Raw genomic sequence first — 16,293 nt, forward strand, 5'->3', positions numbered from 1 at the left:
GCCATTTGTAATACTGTAATTCATTAATTAATCTAATTACTAGTTTTTGTAGTCTTTGCAGGAAAAGTAGTCTGCAAAACATATACCATATTTTTTTGGACGCAGCTTACTATAAGACGACCCAGATTTAGTCATCCAAAAAAGGAAAAATATATTTGACACCAGTAAGAAATTCCCAGTTAGTCCCAAACAAGCACATCACACATGGCTTTGCTACATCCATTCACTCACACACAGCTCTGATAAGTCCAATTATTCACACACATCTGCTACATCCATTCACATATAGATAGCTCTGCTACAACCATTCACTCACACACAGCTCTGCTACAACTAGTCACTCACTCACAGCCCTGCTGCAACCATTCACTCACACACAGCTCTGCTACAACTATTCACTCACACACAGCTCTGCTATAACCATTCACTCACACACAGCTCTGCTTCAACCATTCACTCACACACAGCTCTGCTTCAACCATTCACTCACACACAGCTCTGCTTCAACCATTCGCTCTCTCACATGCTGGATCCTCCTGTTCTTGGGACTATAAGGCGCAGGTCCTTTTTAGAAAGATTTTTTTCTGGCTTAAAAGTGCATCTTGGGTCGGTTTCACATTAGTTCGTGATCAGTCCAACAGTACAGAGTTTGCCCTGCTGCATTTCAGGTGGAAACAAGAACTCTGTAAATCGTATATCATTATTATGCTCGCAGATCAGTCCGAGGCACCGCACTTCTCTCACAGACTGATCATGGACTAATGTAAAACTGGCCTTATAGTCCAAAAATGCAATATATGAATTTTTTTTTTACACAGGACAAGCAGATGGTTAACACCAAACGGAAAATGTGTTCTTTTTTTGTAGAATTTATTACACTTTTGTTCTGTGCTAAATAATCTTATTTTAATAATTACGTGGTTGTTTCAATGGTTTAGTAATGTAATGTTTAGTAAAGTAATGTAATATGTATTTGTGAACCACATTAGACCATATGGCAAACATCTTTTTTTTTTTTTTAATTATTATTATAAATACTGTATATACTCGAGTATAAGCCGACCCAATTATAAGCCGAGACCCATAATTTTACCACAAAAAACTGGGAAAACCTATTGACTCGAGTATAAGCCGAGGGTGGGAAATGCATTGGTCACAGCCCCACAGTATATAGCCTGCCGGACCCGGCCCAATAGTATATAGCCAGCACCTGCCCCCAGTAAATAGCCTGCCAGCCCATGTCCCCCAGTATATAGCCAGCCCCCTGCCCCAGTATATAGCCAGCAGCGGGGAAGCCAGAAAGGTGAGTTTTGATATATCTTTTTTTACTCAAGTATAAGCCGAGTTTGTGTTTTCAGCATATTTTTTGTGCTGAAAAACTAGGCTTATACTCGAGTATATGTGCCATTTTTCTAATTCAATGTATAGGCCCAAAAAAAAAATCAATGTTTACATTTAACTGATTATCTAAAAATGTGCTTCTACTTGCTGAGTAAAACAAGTCATAGTCTTGCTCACTGTTTAGCCAGAGTGATGCAGCTTGTTTGCATGTAACATTTATTGCTGCTCAGCCCCAAAGCTCCTAAAGTCCTTCTTTTAAATTGAATTCCCGGTGTTGACATATTCCATTATTCTTAGAGCCCACCTAATTTTTTCCATGTACTGCTGAAAAAAATGGATTACTCAGGCAGTTTTCATCTCCTGTTTATATGTGTGTTCGGTGTATTATGTGCTGTTTTATTGAGGAAAAATAATCAAGATTTGATGGAATTTTGTAAAAATTGGCGGATAAGCTAAGGGTGCCAGATAAAGAATAGAAATGTATGATTAAAATTTCGGTCCGACTGGAAGAGGCGATGTCACAACCATCATCCATGTGACACTCAACTTATCATTGGCCTCGGTGATTGTGCCGGTATGAATACTAGTGTGACGTATGGTTAAATGGTATCATGCCAGAAATGGATATGACTTCTCTGCTTGTGATCCAATGGGCCCCTACCCTGAAGAAGAAATCTTAAAAGGGTTGTCTCAAGTTTGTTTGTTATCTTCTTTTCACAGGAAATGGGATAACATGACTTACTGAGGGGGTCCTACTGCTGGGATCCCCATTGTCCACAAAAACGGGACTCCCAGCTGTCCGGAGAGCAAGGGTCCCATTATCACTTATGGTTTGGGTATCTGCTGCGCAATCTAATACAGTGGATAGGAATGCTGGAGATACCCGAGTGCTGCGCTAGGCAATTAAGACACTCCCATACTATTGAAATGAGCACCAAGACACCTCCTTAACCAGTTGGAATGGGACCCCCGATTTCTGGACGTCCAGTTCTTGTGATTGTTTGGGGTCCCAGCAGTTGAATCCCCTCTGATCAGCTTGTTACCCCATACCCTGTGATTTAAAAAATTTTATATATATGTTGACGCTCTTCATTTATCCTTAAGGCATTCCTTAAAGGTAGTGTTGACAAAAGCTTCTTACTATTACTATTACTAAAGCACAGAGTTGCATGTAATAATAATGATTCCTTTTTTTATATAGCGCACACAGATTACGCAGCGCTGCACAGAGTTTTGTCAAATCAGTACCTGTCCCCAATGGGGCTCACAATCGAATCAACCCACCAGTATGTTTTGGAGTGTGGGAGGAAACCGGAGGACCCGGAGGAAACCCACATTAACACGGAGAGAACGTAAAAACTCTTTATATCTATATAAATCGATATCTTTATATACAGGCAGTCCCGGGTTAAATACAAGATAGGTTCCATAGGTTTTTTCCTAAGTTGAATTTGTATGTAATTTGGAACTGTAAATTTTATAATTGTAGTTCCAGACAAAATCTTTTTTTGAGCCAGTGACAATTGGATTTTCCCAATTTTTTTGCTGTACGGGGACCAAGGTTCATCAATAAAACTTCATTACAGACACTTTACAGCTGATCATAGCCTGGGACCAAAGTAAAGCGTCCAGAGAGGTCACCGTGGGCAGAAGGGTCCGTCTTTAACTAGGGGTCGTCTGTAAGTCGGGTGTCCTTTAAGTAGGGGGCCGCCTGTTTATCCATCAAGTTTGCTTATGGTCTTCATTGTTTATCATTCTCTATGTGAGACAGAAATAAATGATGTTTAGAAATCTTTAGTTTTATACTGCGTTTTTGCGCTTTAACGCAACTAAAATACAACACAATTGCTGATATGCAGACATGGCGAGGGACGTGGTGTGCACAATGCTGGGCTTCACTACTTTTAATGAACAGGGTATATTACCTGCTAAACCCTCATGAAATCCTGGCTACACTACTCTCATACAGCAAGTACAATGACATCACTTCCGAGGTTCTCCCCGCAAGCCTTGGAAACTAGAATGAAAACACCCATTGTTTACATTGCTGGCTGCATTCTGAGGACTGGAATATAATCCACACTAGTGAAATGTTTATATTACTAAGATAATATTTTACTATGGACCAGTAAATAATAGGAAAGTGGGGGAAGTGAAAAGTCATTTTGAGTCGGTAATATATAAGACATTATACAGAGCCATATGTTCATAGAAATAGACTAAATGTTCATTAATCTAAAAAAATTTTGAATTTATATCAATCCTAAATGTGTGTCAATATGGCTGGAGATCTTGTCTAGCTTGTCGGAAAGGAAAGAGATCAGGAGAGTTCTCCAGGGAACAAATGACACAGGGTCTCAGATGGTTAACAGATTAGCATCAGCGCAGCCATCTAGCCCCCATCCTTTTTTTAAGCATTTCACAACAGAGTAGCATAGGAAATCCAATGGGGTCTATATATGAAAAAAGGAAGATGTAGATTAAGGAATCCTTTTTTTGTTTTGTTTATAAATTGCATGTGTTGGGTGGCACCTCAAGACAGGGGTGGGGGGTATTAAAGAGAACTTGTCTGTTAAACTAACCCACAATAACTCAGCATATCATCGAAACAACTATTCCTATATTGTTCCTCCCCATACCTGTAAAGTTCCACTGTCTATTTGGGAAGTTGACTCACCATCTGATCATGGTCTTTCCTTTGAGCTGAGGCCAGAATATTAGTGTTGCTTTAGCTCAGCCATTCCTCCAGCTTACTGACGACAGGGGTATGCTTTTTCTTAAATCATGACTCGCCTCAGCTACCTCATCCCCCCCTCCCTCAGGAAGGAGAGAGATGCTGGCTGTGTGTGACTGTCTGAAGAGAATTCCTAAGGGAGGGGGCGAGAGGGGGGTCTGATTTCTCTTCAGCGAGTCAGTCAAACACAGCCAGAGTCTCTCTCATTCTTGAGGGATGGGGGACTGAGAAAGCGGAGCCGAGTTGACTCAGATGAAACGAAAGAACGCCCCTTGTCAATCAGGAAGCTGGAGAAACATGAATATGCATAGATGGTGGGTCAACTTTACGAATGGATTGTGGAGCTTTACAGATATTTTATTTTAAAGTTAGTCTAACAGACAGATTCTTCTGAAATTCATCCATGCGAGCAGATTTAGTGGTAGGGGAAGAAGGGTTGTAAGATAAGAGTTATCCAAGCTAATTTATTTGCCCTAAAATACAGGCAGTCTCTGATTAAAGAACACCTCTCTGCCCATTGTAACCTCTGGTGAAGTTCTCTGGATGCTTTACTTTAGTCTGAGGCTGCATTAATGAGCTGTGAAGTGCCTGTTCTATTGATAATCCTTGTTCCCAAATATTTTGAAAATCAATTGTCAATTGTGCGTAACCCGTTGACTACCTGCATAGTGAGGTCTTTGGAATCATTTAAAAAATTGGGCTGGTACAGTTATATGATGGGGAGAGTCTAGGACAAATACTAGCCAAGGCAGACATCTCTTGTAGATTGGTCTACAATCAAGGCATTTATTTAGACCTTGAAACCAACTACTGTAGTCATACTCATGGATTCTTGGATTCCCTGAAGTAGAAAGAGCTGATTCGGAATGTATAGCTCCCAAAATCAGAACAGAAATCAATGGATAAGGGGTCAGCTGTGCTGCATTTAATTACATGTTCTTAATGGAGAGGAGAGCACATTATTGACGTTGATCGACTGATCAACTGAAATCATTATGGGCCAGCTAACCTTGTCCAATGCCTTCTCTGCCCCTCTGTAGAAGAGTCATGAGGTAATTTGGTTATGCAGAACATAATAAATCAGTCCATGACCTTTTGTGGGGCTTTGCAGATGGTTGGGGGGAGCCAATTTAAGCAAGAGTCTGGGAGTAGATGGTTAGGTATATAGGCAGTAAAATACAAAACCTTTTAGATAGTTGCAAAATGATCTGCCCTAAAACAATAACATAGTTCTACCTTGAATTTAGCAGTGGCTTGTTGGACTATAGAGCAGGGAGTAGGATCTATAGGCCTCTTAAATTTTGTGCATACCTGGCACTGTTTGGAACTAGTAGAGTTTGAAAATTGTGGAACCGCTTGAGGTTGTCCTGCAAGATCACTTTGTGGAGAAGAGTGTGGGGAGTCATGAGGGCTTATTAGCTCTTATTTTTGTTATATGTGAGCCCTGATATTTTTGTTAGTTCAGTTTTTCTTGTTTACTAAATTATCACATGGTCAAAAGTATTCAGACTCTGGGCTCTGACACTCATCTTTTACTCACATTTCCCCCTGACCCTCCTTGAGATGGTTCTACTCCTTCATTGTAGTCCAGCTGTGTTTAATTAAACTGCTTGACTTGATTAGGAAAGGCACACACCCGTCTATATAAGACCTCACAGCTCACAGTGGATGTCAGAGCACATGAGAATCATGAGGCAAGCCTGTCCTCAGTGCAAGACATATGAACCACCGTTTTTTTTTTTCAACAAAATACATGAAGGACTCCCAATAAGATTCTCTGGAAGATTGAACTTGGTGTTAATTCTAAGTGATATGTGTGGAGAAAACCAGGCGCTGCTCATCACCTGCCAAATGCAATCCCAACAGGGACACATGGTGGTGGTAGCATCATGCTATGAGGGCAGAGACAGGACTGGTTGCAATTGAAGGGAAGAGGAATGCGGCCAAGTCCAGAGATATCCTGGCCGAAAACATCTTGCTCTTGGCCCCAAACTGGGCTGAAGATTCACCTTTCACCAGACAATGACCCTACGGCCTCATGCACAAGACTGTATGGTCTTTTCTGTTCTGTATATACGGCTGTATTCTGCCCGTAAATACGGGACGTATTGCAACTGTATGGCAATGAATTGCACCGTATGGCACCATATTGGTATACAGTGGGCTTGGAAATGATGGCTGGCTGACAGAATGCACCTCCCACTGGTACTGGATACTGCACATTTACGGCAGCATATGGTGTACAGCCGTATGCAGCCTGTGTTTAGCCCAATATTATATGTTCCCATTGACTTCTTTGGGCTGTACGGAACGGAAATACGGTGGAAAATAGTACATGCTCAATATTTCTATACCTCCCACTCACGGTACGGGACAGTGGACAATACGGCTGTATTACCTATTGGAAAGCATGGGGTCGTGCGCCGGCTGTATATACTGCTGTTTTGAAACGTTCTCTAATCATTCATGTGCATGGGGCCTAAGCACACAACTAATATAACAAAGGAATGGCCGTTCCTGACTGGACTAGCCAGATCCCTGACCTGAACCCAATGAAGCATCTCTGGAGAGACTTGAAAATGGCTTCCACCAACGTTCACCATTGAACCTTAGGGGACATTAATGAGCAAAAAAACAGAACCTCATTGCCTGCAATGAAACAAAGAGGAAAAAAATTAGTGGTTGGAATACTTGAGGCTGAAAATAATTTTGAATTAGACAGGGTCCATTTTAAGTGGAGGATTTATGCAACCTCTAAGTGTCTTGCAGAAGTGCTGCTCTCCATTGCAAGATGAGGTGCAGTGTTAGAAAAGGGGCAGATGAATCATGGTACCATAAGCTGCCAGGAGGAGAAGAGTCAGGGATGACATCATATTGGGACCACCATCCTTTTTGGGTCATGCAAGACAGCAGCTTGGAGCAAGATTTCTGCCCGCAGACTCTGTCATGTCAGGTTTCACTACTCGGTACATATCCAGCCCCCCTAGTATTGAATATAGTTGTAGTTTTAAATTACCAATGTCAACAATGCAGTGGTTGTCCTCGAACAAATTATCACTGTAACATGAGAGCCTGTCGTAGAAGACGTAATGAGACATTCAGCGATTCAATATACAGTATATTTTTATTTGATGAGGATTTATGTGTGGCTGTATGTATTCAACAGTAGTTCCATATCTGTTTCTTTTTATCCCTTTAATTTGCTTCATATATTTAACAGTGAGAATTTACTGCTGATTAAAAATAATAACCTTCTCCAGGCAGTAATACTAAAGATAAAAGCCATAAGGCCGCAGCTCCTTGTAACCATTATGCCGCCCATGTTACCGGAGAGGTAATTTATACAGAATACTCCCGGTTGGCCGCAATCCACGTTAAAGAACACATGACACTAGGCGGTGGTTTGATGTAATAAGTTATCAGGGAAAATGCGTTTGATGTTACGTGTATTAAACACTGGGAGACTGGATGTAGACAGAATTTGCTGTAAATCTGGATAGAAATCACTTTGTGCTGGACCTTTAACTGTTTACAGATGGAATAAACATAAAAAGTGTCTGCAGCAAAGCAATGTATAGTATAGGACTTGCAATCTGCAATGGAATGAAAAATATTTATAATATACATAAAAAATGTGGGCTCACCAATGTCCATGTATAGGTGTTGTAGAGGGAAAGGTACTTATAGCTTCTTGTACTTAAAGCGCATCTACCATCAGGACAAAAGAATGTATGCAAATTAGCATGAGGGGCTCCAGGCTCTAGGTATTATCGGAGCCTTGAGCCCCTCAGGCTCATTTGCATAAAGTATTTCACCCTGGTGCTAGATGTCCTTTAAAGGAAATCTACCATCAATGATAAACCAGGGACATTTGCCCATAAATCCGGGCACATGACTGTTAATAATCTTATATTATTATAATCAGTTTTTGGAATAATGCTAATGAGCCAGGAAGGGCTCTGACGGCTTTACCAGAGGGTGTGGGATAACAGTGGGATGGGCTAAAGTGCTCCTCCACAATGTAAAGCTACAGCACAGAGGCGCTCTGGTAACGCCACCGAGAACCCATTAGCGCAATTTTACCAGTTTATTTTAGAAGAAAGCAGAAGATTACCACAGTCATGGTGTCCCTGGTTCATCAAAATTGATTTTGATGGTAGATTTCCTTTTAAAAGGGCTTTCTAGTTTTTTGGAAAACTCCTGTGTGGGAGTTAGTGCAGGAAAATAAAACTGTGATGTAAGAGTTCTCCCTCCTCTGACCGCTTGTTGGCTGCGGTATCCACATGACTGCCGATACTACCATCCCACTCAGAGAGGTAACCGTGGGATCTGAAGGCCACATCACAAGCAAGGTAACTTTTTCTCATCGTTCCCCAGCTGCCCAAGCAGTAGCAGCATGTTATGGGTGGTTTGGCCAAAGCCAACATTAAAACTGCCCAGTAGGGATAAGAGAAGAGACCTCATCACTGAAATCTTCATACAGTAGAGGAGTGTACACTTGTATACAAGAGCCCTTCCAAGAAAGGTCTTCCAAAAGTCTTTAAATCAAACTTGTACACAATGTAACTCAGCCTAGGGGAATGGTATACACAATCCACCACTGCACTAGGGATTTTACAGTGTTAAACCACTTCAAAGGGCTATTCCTCAAACTTCACTTATCGTCATTACACAAGATAGGAAAAATCTGAATCCTGTCGGTCACATGCATTGGCTAATTGGCAGCTAATCAACCGTTTTTTTCCCTTTTTTACAATGAAATGTAGAAGTTCAGGGGAATAGCTTTTGCACCTGCCCATTACAATGCACCACATTTATCAAAAGTTGTGCAACCTCTACTATGTGCCGTTTGCCAGATAAATCAAACGTTGTGCACAGTGTTTATGAATCTGGCACTCCCTGCACTGCTTGGAAAGTGTGCACCAACTTCTTTTTTGGTGTTCCTTTAACATAGAGCACTCTGCACTGGAACACCCCAGAATTTTGTGATGCATCAGACACAGTGTAGCCGTGACACAATACTCACGCAAACACTTCATAAATTCAAGATTACAAAAACATGCTTCCTACAAAAATACTTGTACATGGATTCTGTAAGGGACTGCAGGTTTGCTTTACTGACGTTAATGGGAATGTGCTGCAATAGGACAAAGTGTGGGGTGTAGGGCTTGTACACGGCCAGGAATTGTGACTATTTGCCCCCTTGCTCCTCCTTCACGCCAAGTGAGTATGGAGTCGGCCGTGCTGGTGCAGACTAAGGTATATCGGCGGCTGGATATACTAAGAGGCTTGGTATATCTGGTGTGATCTTTGTGGAAGGGGGTTAAAATCAAGCCCCCCACTGCCCACTATCTTAGGATAATTAGTATGGACACATGTTTAAATATTAACAAATTGTTTTTCTTATAGAAAACTAGACACAAGCTATAGACTAGAATGGTGAGGTTTATGTGAAATAAAAAGGATGCTCATTTATTCCGACATTACTTTTCCAAGGACTACCACTTCTCTATAGGCTTCACCATTGACGCCTATGGCGCCCGATCACGGTGAGCTCTAGTTGTCACACTGCACAGTGACCGTGCACAGAAAAATATAGGACATGTCGGGAGGGCATAGGTCCGTGTGCAATGGGCTTTAGGGTAGATATAAATTTCCCCAGTCATAATATGTACATTGTGATGAATGATTTCCCTCCATATATCTCAGTCATATCTGACTGCAACCCTGGCACAGCTCACACAACAGAATGCGATGCATTCCAATTCTTATGTGTCATATTTTTAGATTTTTAGTATTTTCGTGCAAAGTTTTGGCACTCGCTCTATTTTACTGCGATAGTTAAGTAGGTTTTATTTTTCTTGTCACTCTACATAGTCATCAAATTAATTAAAACACTAAAAGTTAAGCACAAGATAAAAAACACTCACAGATTTGTTTGTTAGGCGGTGGCATTTATTGATGGTTTCATCTCATTTGTGCCCTTCACAGTGTCAGTGCTGCAACCTATTTGCCGGTATGTATTTATGGATAGACCTACAAGTGCATTTTGATTATCGCATAACTTGTTTACAGATTAGTTGCCATCTGTTAAGATCCGATGCTCCACACAGGAATTAGAACATGTTTTGTTCGGCTTTGACTGGAGTCCAACTTTTTTTTTGATAGTACAAAGTTTAAGTGATGCCTGCATGTAATTTCTTGAAAGATACATTTGCATTTCGTCTGTGCCCAAAATATATTTTGCTTTACGTGCCCGATAATTTTCAGACATTTGTCCCATTAGTTATAGAGCTGATAGAGTAAGCTGTATGGAATATGTTCTTATTCACTGATATTGGCTTAAACTCCTCTGCGCACGGTCATTTATACAAGAATAAAAACAATCAGTTCATATCCTCTATGTAGGAGTGAGACAGATGTAGCTGAGTGGTTAGTCGCAGTGGAGTTGCCCATAGATGGGATTTATAAAGATCCCGCCCCATTTCTACACAAAAAATTAGGCGACATAATATGATGTATGCTGCCGGTTTAGAATCCGTAGAATGGAAATTTTTGCTGCGGTTTTAAGGGAACCTGTCAGACGGTCCCTGCCCCCCCCCCCCCAAATGAGTCTGGGGGTCCACTCAGAGCAATGTCTTGGAGTATCACTCTATCAGGCCTCACTCTCACTGCTGCCCTGTTCACTGACCTGTAGTGTTGACCTTGCTCACCCTCATACCTGAACAGTCCATGCTTGGTGTATGACAAGCATCGATTTCTTGCATCGGTAAAAAGTGTATTGCACAGGATTGGGGAAGAGGGCAAGTGAGGTCGCCCATAGAGGAAGGAGAGTGAAAAGGGTGGCACGGGGGTAGGGCCATGACAGAGTGGTGCTCTGGGAGCTAATTTCCATAAAGCAGGTCAGTCCAGTAAATATAAAGATGACTTACAAAAAATTAGCTATTCAGTGGCGTAACTATAAGAGGCGGGCCCCTCTTCCCACTTAAAAAATATACATATTTGTATACAAACATATGTGAGTTAGTATCACATATTTCTAAACTCATACGCACACATATAGAGCATATACACACACATACAGTGCCATATACAAACATATAGCATATATATATATATACATACATACAGTATATACACAACATACCCATACAGGATATATACATCGCATATATGTTATATACATATTATGCTAGCATAATCCAGCATAATATGTACATAATGGTGCAAATAATTCACTCTTTAGTCTGTCAGGATGAAGGGGCCCCCTGACGCTGCGAGCCCCACAGCATTTGCTATAGCTGCTACCACTGCAGTAACGCCCCTGGTTGCTTTTATTTTCCCTCCTCTCAGTACTCAACACATTTGCCTCTCTGCTGCTCCGGAGCACAAATAAAGTGGTATCAATCTTATTGATCATGTGTTATCAGGAGAGGATGTGACCCCATAGTGACTGTTGCACATGAAATCACTATAAACATTGTATCATGGATGTTAATATAAATGGGCATCCATCATAACACTGGGCATTGCACTAAGGGAAGTACTGTTGCTATTACATTGTAGCAATTCCCGAGACGATAAATTCAACGGTTCACAATTGTCCCTGTAAAATATTCGGTTGGTTATATGTATACACACTGAGGTCACAAGAGAAGATCCTGTGCTATCAGTGTATAATTGGGAATGTTTGCATATGTAGATGATAATTTCTGAAATTCCCAGGTGTAAAGCGCCACAAGATATTTCTGGTACTCATAAATAAACAATAATTGCCACCTAAATTGGTTTATACACCGGTGTATTTTGCATGTCTCATGTACAGTATTCGTTACTTAATTATACAAAATAAGAATCCAGTAAGAATATTTTTTTCATTTTGAGGTTGTTTTTTTGCAGCAGATATATACATTTTTAATTGAAGATTAAACATTTTCAACAGTTGTGTTTTAGGATTCTGGGGTCATTTCTGCCCACCCTCCCTCACACCCATTGCCTGCAATATACAATATGCGAGCCCCCCACTTTCCTGCAGTACAGCCTCCTGTCTGCTTTGATCAGACACAGTCGTTTTCTGTGCGGTCAGTTTAAATCCCATGATGCCTCAGCACAGCATCACATGGGCAGTTGCAGATGGTAACATCTCTGCCTTCTAATGGACAGTGTAATTACCCTCCTCATTCTGTTCACCTAATTAAGACGCAGTACACACCAGTTCTGGACTTTGTATTACACTCTCCATTAACAGAAGGTCATCAGTTTGCTTTCAGTTTCTCAAAGACTTTAATGGACCTTCGGTTACCTTCCATTACACATCTTCTATTAATAGTTAAAATATGCGGACTGATAAGCTACTTTTTGGCTATAATAATGAAATATGTATCTTTACCTTTTGAGCGCAGGTGTGAACTTGGCCTAAACTGTAGCAATTGTGGAACATAATTGAAAAACTGCTATTTTTCATGTTTTCTATAAAATGAGGCAGCTTTACTAATATTCAGAATTAAGCCAGCCTTAACTTACACTAAACACTCTAAAGAGATGTTTAGTTTATTGTAGTGACCCTCACTGTAAGGAAAGTGGGTTCACGTTTAGGCTCTTTACACCACCTCTTTGTTGGCGTAATTTGAGCCAATGTATGGAGCCAAACTGTTACATAGTTGTGTTGCACATTGTTGGCACAATCATATTTGGTTGGACTGGGTTTACATCACTGTTGTCTCTGTCCCTTGTGGTTTTTTTTGGTCTCTGTGACAATTGGATTTTAAAAATGTTGAATTGTCATAACCAGGATTAACAATAAAGCTTCATTGCTGACACCTTTAATAACTGTTACAGCTGATTATTGTAGCTGAAGGCGAAAGTACAGTAAATTACCTTATATACTCGAGTATAAGCCTAGTTTTTCAGCACAAAATTTGTGCTCAAAAACCCTAACTCGGCTTATACTCAAGTCAACTAAAAAAATAAAGAGAAAACTCACCTTTCTGACGTTACCCGTAGGTCCTCTTCTGTCTGAGACCGTCTGAGACAGAAGAGGACCTATGGGGGACGTCGGAAAGATGAGTACAGTGTTATTTTTTTCCCTACTACAGGGGCTGAGCTGGCTGTATGCTACAGGGGCTGGCAGACTATATACTGGGAGGCTGTAACCAATGCATTTCCCACCCTCGGCTTATACTCGAGTCAATAGGTTTTCCCAGTTTTTTGTGTTGAAATTAGGGGTCTCGGCTTATACTCGGGTCGGCTTATACTTGAGTATATACAGTACCAATTACCAGAGGTCCATTTGTAACTAGGGGTCGTCTCTATGTCCGGTGTTCTTAAGTAGGGGAGCACCTGTAGTCACAATGTAATCTATTTAAGGGAATGGCCAAGTATTGATTGCTTATCCGCCAAATTGGCCATCAATGCTTTATCAGTGGAGGTAGGCACTGATCCATGTACCAATCGGCTCTTGGCTGCCATGTTAACGGGTGACAAGCTTCCCGATGTCCAGTGTCCCAAAGTAGACTTTGTGTATATCGGTAATTTTAGCCACAGCTCCCATTTATTTTCAATAGGTGTCACAACCTGCTGTTGTGGCTTGTGGCCCAAACAGGGCTACAGATCCAACTATTTGTGGATTTCTGTCCCTGTGTTTACAGGAAAGGATAGGCTACCAATACTGAATGCTTCCAACCCCTACAACTAATGCAAAGAGAGGATTATTTCTAGACACGGTTCCCTACGTCTATTTCAGAAACTGAAACTAAAGAGTAGGTCTTCAATTTGAATCAGTAAATGGTTTCGTATGGAAGCGGACTTCACATACAGATGGCACACGGACCACAATCGATCTATTATTGTATGCCCAAGAATGGCACACACATATCAATTAGCCTATTAACAGAATTATGTAGACCTGCCTAAATCGGCTCTTTTGGGTGCTAACAGTACATTTGGATACCTTGTGGTCTATCGAAAGCCCCATTGTTTCGACTCTAAGAATGCCAATGCCTGCTGAGCTATTCCGGCTATCACAGATGAGAGAACCCCAGAGGAGGCTCTTAGCACACACGTGAACAGAGCTTATTTAGCAGCCCCAGTTCTTAAAATTTCCCAAAGTAATATCATTCCGTACATACCTATGTTTGGCGCCACTTGCTGTGAGATCTTATTCATCTTTCACAATGGCGGAGTCAAGTAATACCTAAGGAAATAAGAAAGGCAGTAACACAAACCTCACATTACAAGAGAGGAGACAAGAAATTCTATAACTCTTTTATACCTCTTAAAATAAAGTTATAACTACCCCGTTATAGCTATTTTAATTTCTAGACTTTGATATACATTAAACTTGTGCTACTTTGTTCATTCTAAAGAGAAACTCGGAGATGAAGGCACATATTTAAAACCTCCACATGTAAGGCTTCTATCCACATAGAAATCTTCAAACTGAATTGTAATCATGTTCTTGACGTCAGCCGTGGTGTTCATTATAGACGGAAGCAAATATTTCACTGCACTCATCCCTGTTCCTCCGCTGCAAAGGTCTGGTCAGATATAGTTTTTTAAATATTTTTACAAATGAATAACAATGGTATGGATCCGACAATCCAGTTTTCTACAATTGCGAGGGAAAGCTTTAATTTTCTGTGTTCCAATGCAAAAAAATCGGAGAAGGTGGCCATGTGACTACTGTTGCCGGTCGATGACCTACTCGTCGGTCATAAGGGCTGTTTGCCGTGATGTAAAACCAGGGTTTCTGGGATTATTAGCAAGCAGGGTAACTACCACTTACCTCTCGCCTGCCCTCCCCCGCCCCCCATGGCATTTTCCAAAAATGATAAACTGAATACTGAAGATCTTGCGTAAAAACAGCAGTATGCTTGCTAACCTTCTACAACAATTATCAAAGGTGTCTGCTATGATGCATTATTATTAATCCTTGTTCCCAAGACAACCCAAATTTTTTCAAGAATCCAATTTCTTTTACAGGGAGAGAATTTTTTTTTTGTTACACATACAAAAAAAAGTGTAACCTTTCTTTCTTGTATCCCATGGACTTCCTGTACTATAAATACCGTATATACTCGAGTATAAGCCGACCCGAGTATAAGCCGAAACCCCTAATTTCAACATAAAAAACTGGGAAAACCTATTGACTCGAGTATAAGCCGAGGGTGGGAAATGCATTGGTTACAGCCTCCCAGTATATAGTCTGCCAGCCCCTGTAGCATACAGCCTACCCAACCCCTGTAGCATACAGCCTGCCCAGCCCCTGTAGTAGGAAAAAAAATAACACTGTACTCATCTTTCCGACGTCCCCCATAGGTCCTCTTCTGTCTCAGACGGTCTCAGACAGAAGAGGACCTATGGGTGACGTCAGAAAGGTGAGTTTTGTCTTTATTTTTTTAGTTGACTCGAGTATAAGCCGAGTTAGGGTTTTTGAGCACAAATTTTGTGCTGAAAAACTAGGCTTATACTCGAGTATATAAGGTATATAAAAGTATAGCAAATGTTATAACCAAAAACTCGACTTAAGGAAACACGACTTATAGACGACCCGTAGTTAAAGATGGACCCCTCTGCCCACTGCTGCAATGATCAGCTGTATAGTGCCTGTAATGAAATTTTATTGATAATTCTTTGTACCGTTACAGCAAAAAGTTTTGAAAATCCAATTGTCACTGGGACAAAAAAAAAAAATTTTGCCTGGAACTTTAATTATAAAATATACTGTTTGCAAATTCAACTTAAGACTAAACCTTTGGAACCTATCTTGTACGTAACCCGGGGACTGCCTATATATGGAAGGGTGCCCAATTAACATAACATGAAAAATCAATATATCCAAACAAAGAAAGGAGTTAAAGGGGGTGATTAAAGGAATGCCCCCTGAAGTAGAAGTGTATGCTTTATCCCATTATAGTAGGAAAGTTGGGAGAGAGTTTGATGTCCCTCACAAACACATATTAAAAAAAGATCATCCACAGCAGTAAAAGCATTGGTCACAGTTACCTGAGAAACGGTAACATAGAGGTGAAGATCCATGAGATGCATATAACACATGACATTCTCAGCTCTACTATCACAGGTAAAACATACACAGCACTGCTATATCTCACCTATAACACATACTGTCAGATCTGCTATGCCTCCCCCTCTTATCTGTCTGTAGCTTTGCTCTCCTCACAAGCTGACGTCTTGAAATCAGTGTGTGTGTGAGCTTGTCC

The 16,293-nt window shown here is 40.8% G+C and overlaps 1 protein-coding gene and 1 long non-coding RNA gene across 4 annotated transcripts in view; one reads left to right on the forward strand and one right to left on the reverse strand.

Moving 5' to 3' along the window:
* The window catches only part of TLK1 (tousled like kinase 1), a 203,639-nt gene that overhangs the window by 138,933 nt on the left and 48,413 nt on the right, over window positions 1-16,293 (forward strand). The gene's annotated exons all lie outside the window — the stretch shown is intronic.
* LOC140074770 (uncharacterized) overlaps window positions 1-16,293 on the reverse strand; it is a 59,154-nt gene that overhangs the window by 40,454 nt on the left and 2,407 nt on the right. For both annotated transcript variants that reach the window (XR_011849272.1, XR_011849271.1), the window contains exon 3: window positions 14,203-14,267. This is a non-coding gene — a long non-coding RNA (uncharacterized lncRNA). The remainder of the gene's footprint in view (window positions 1-14,202; window positions 14,268-16,293) is intronic.

Source organism: Engystomops pustulosus, chromosome 8 (assembly GCF_040894005.1).
Source record: "Engystomops pustulosus chromosome 8, aEngPut4.maternal, whole genome shotgun sequence".
Taxonomy (NCBI): Eukaryota; Metazoa; Chordata; class Amphibia; order Anura; family Leptodactylidae; genus Engystomops; species Engystomops pustulosus.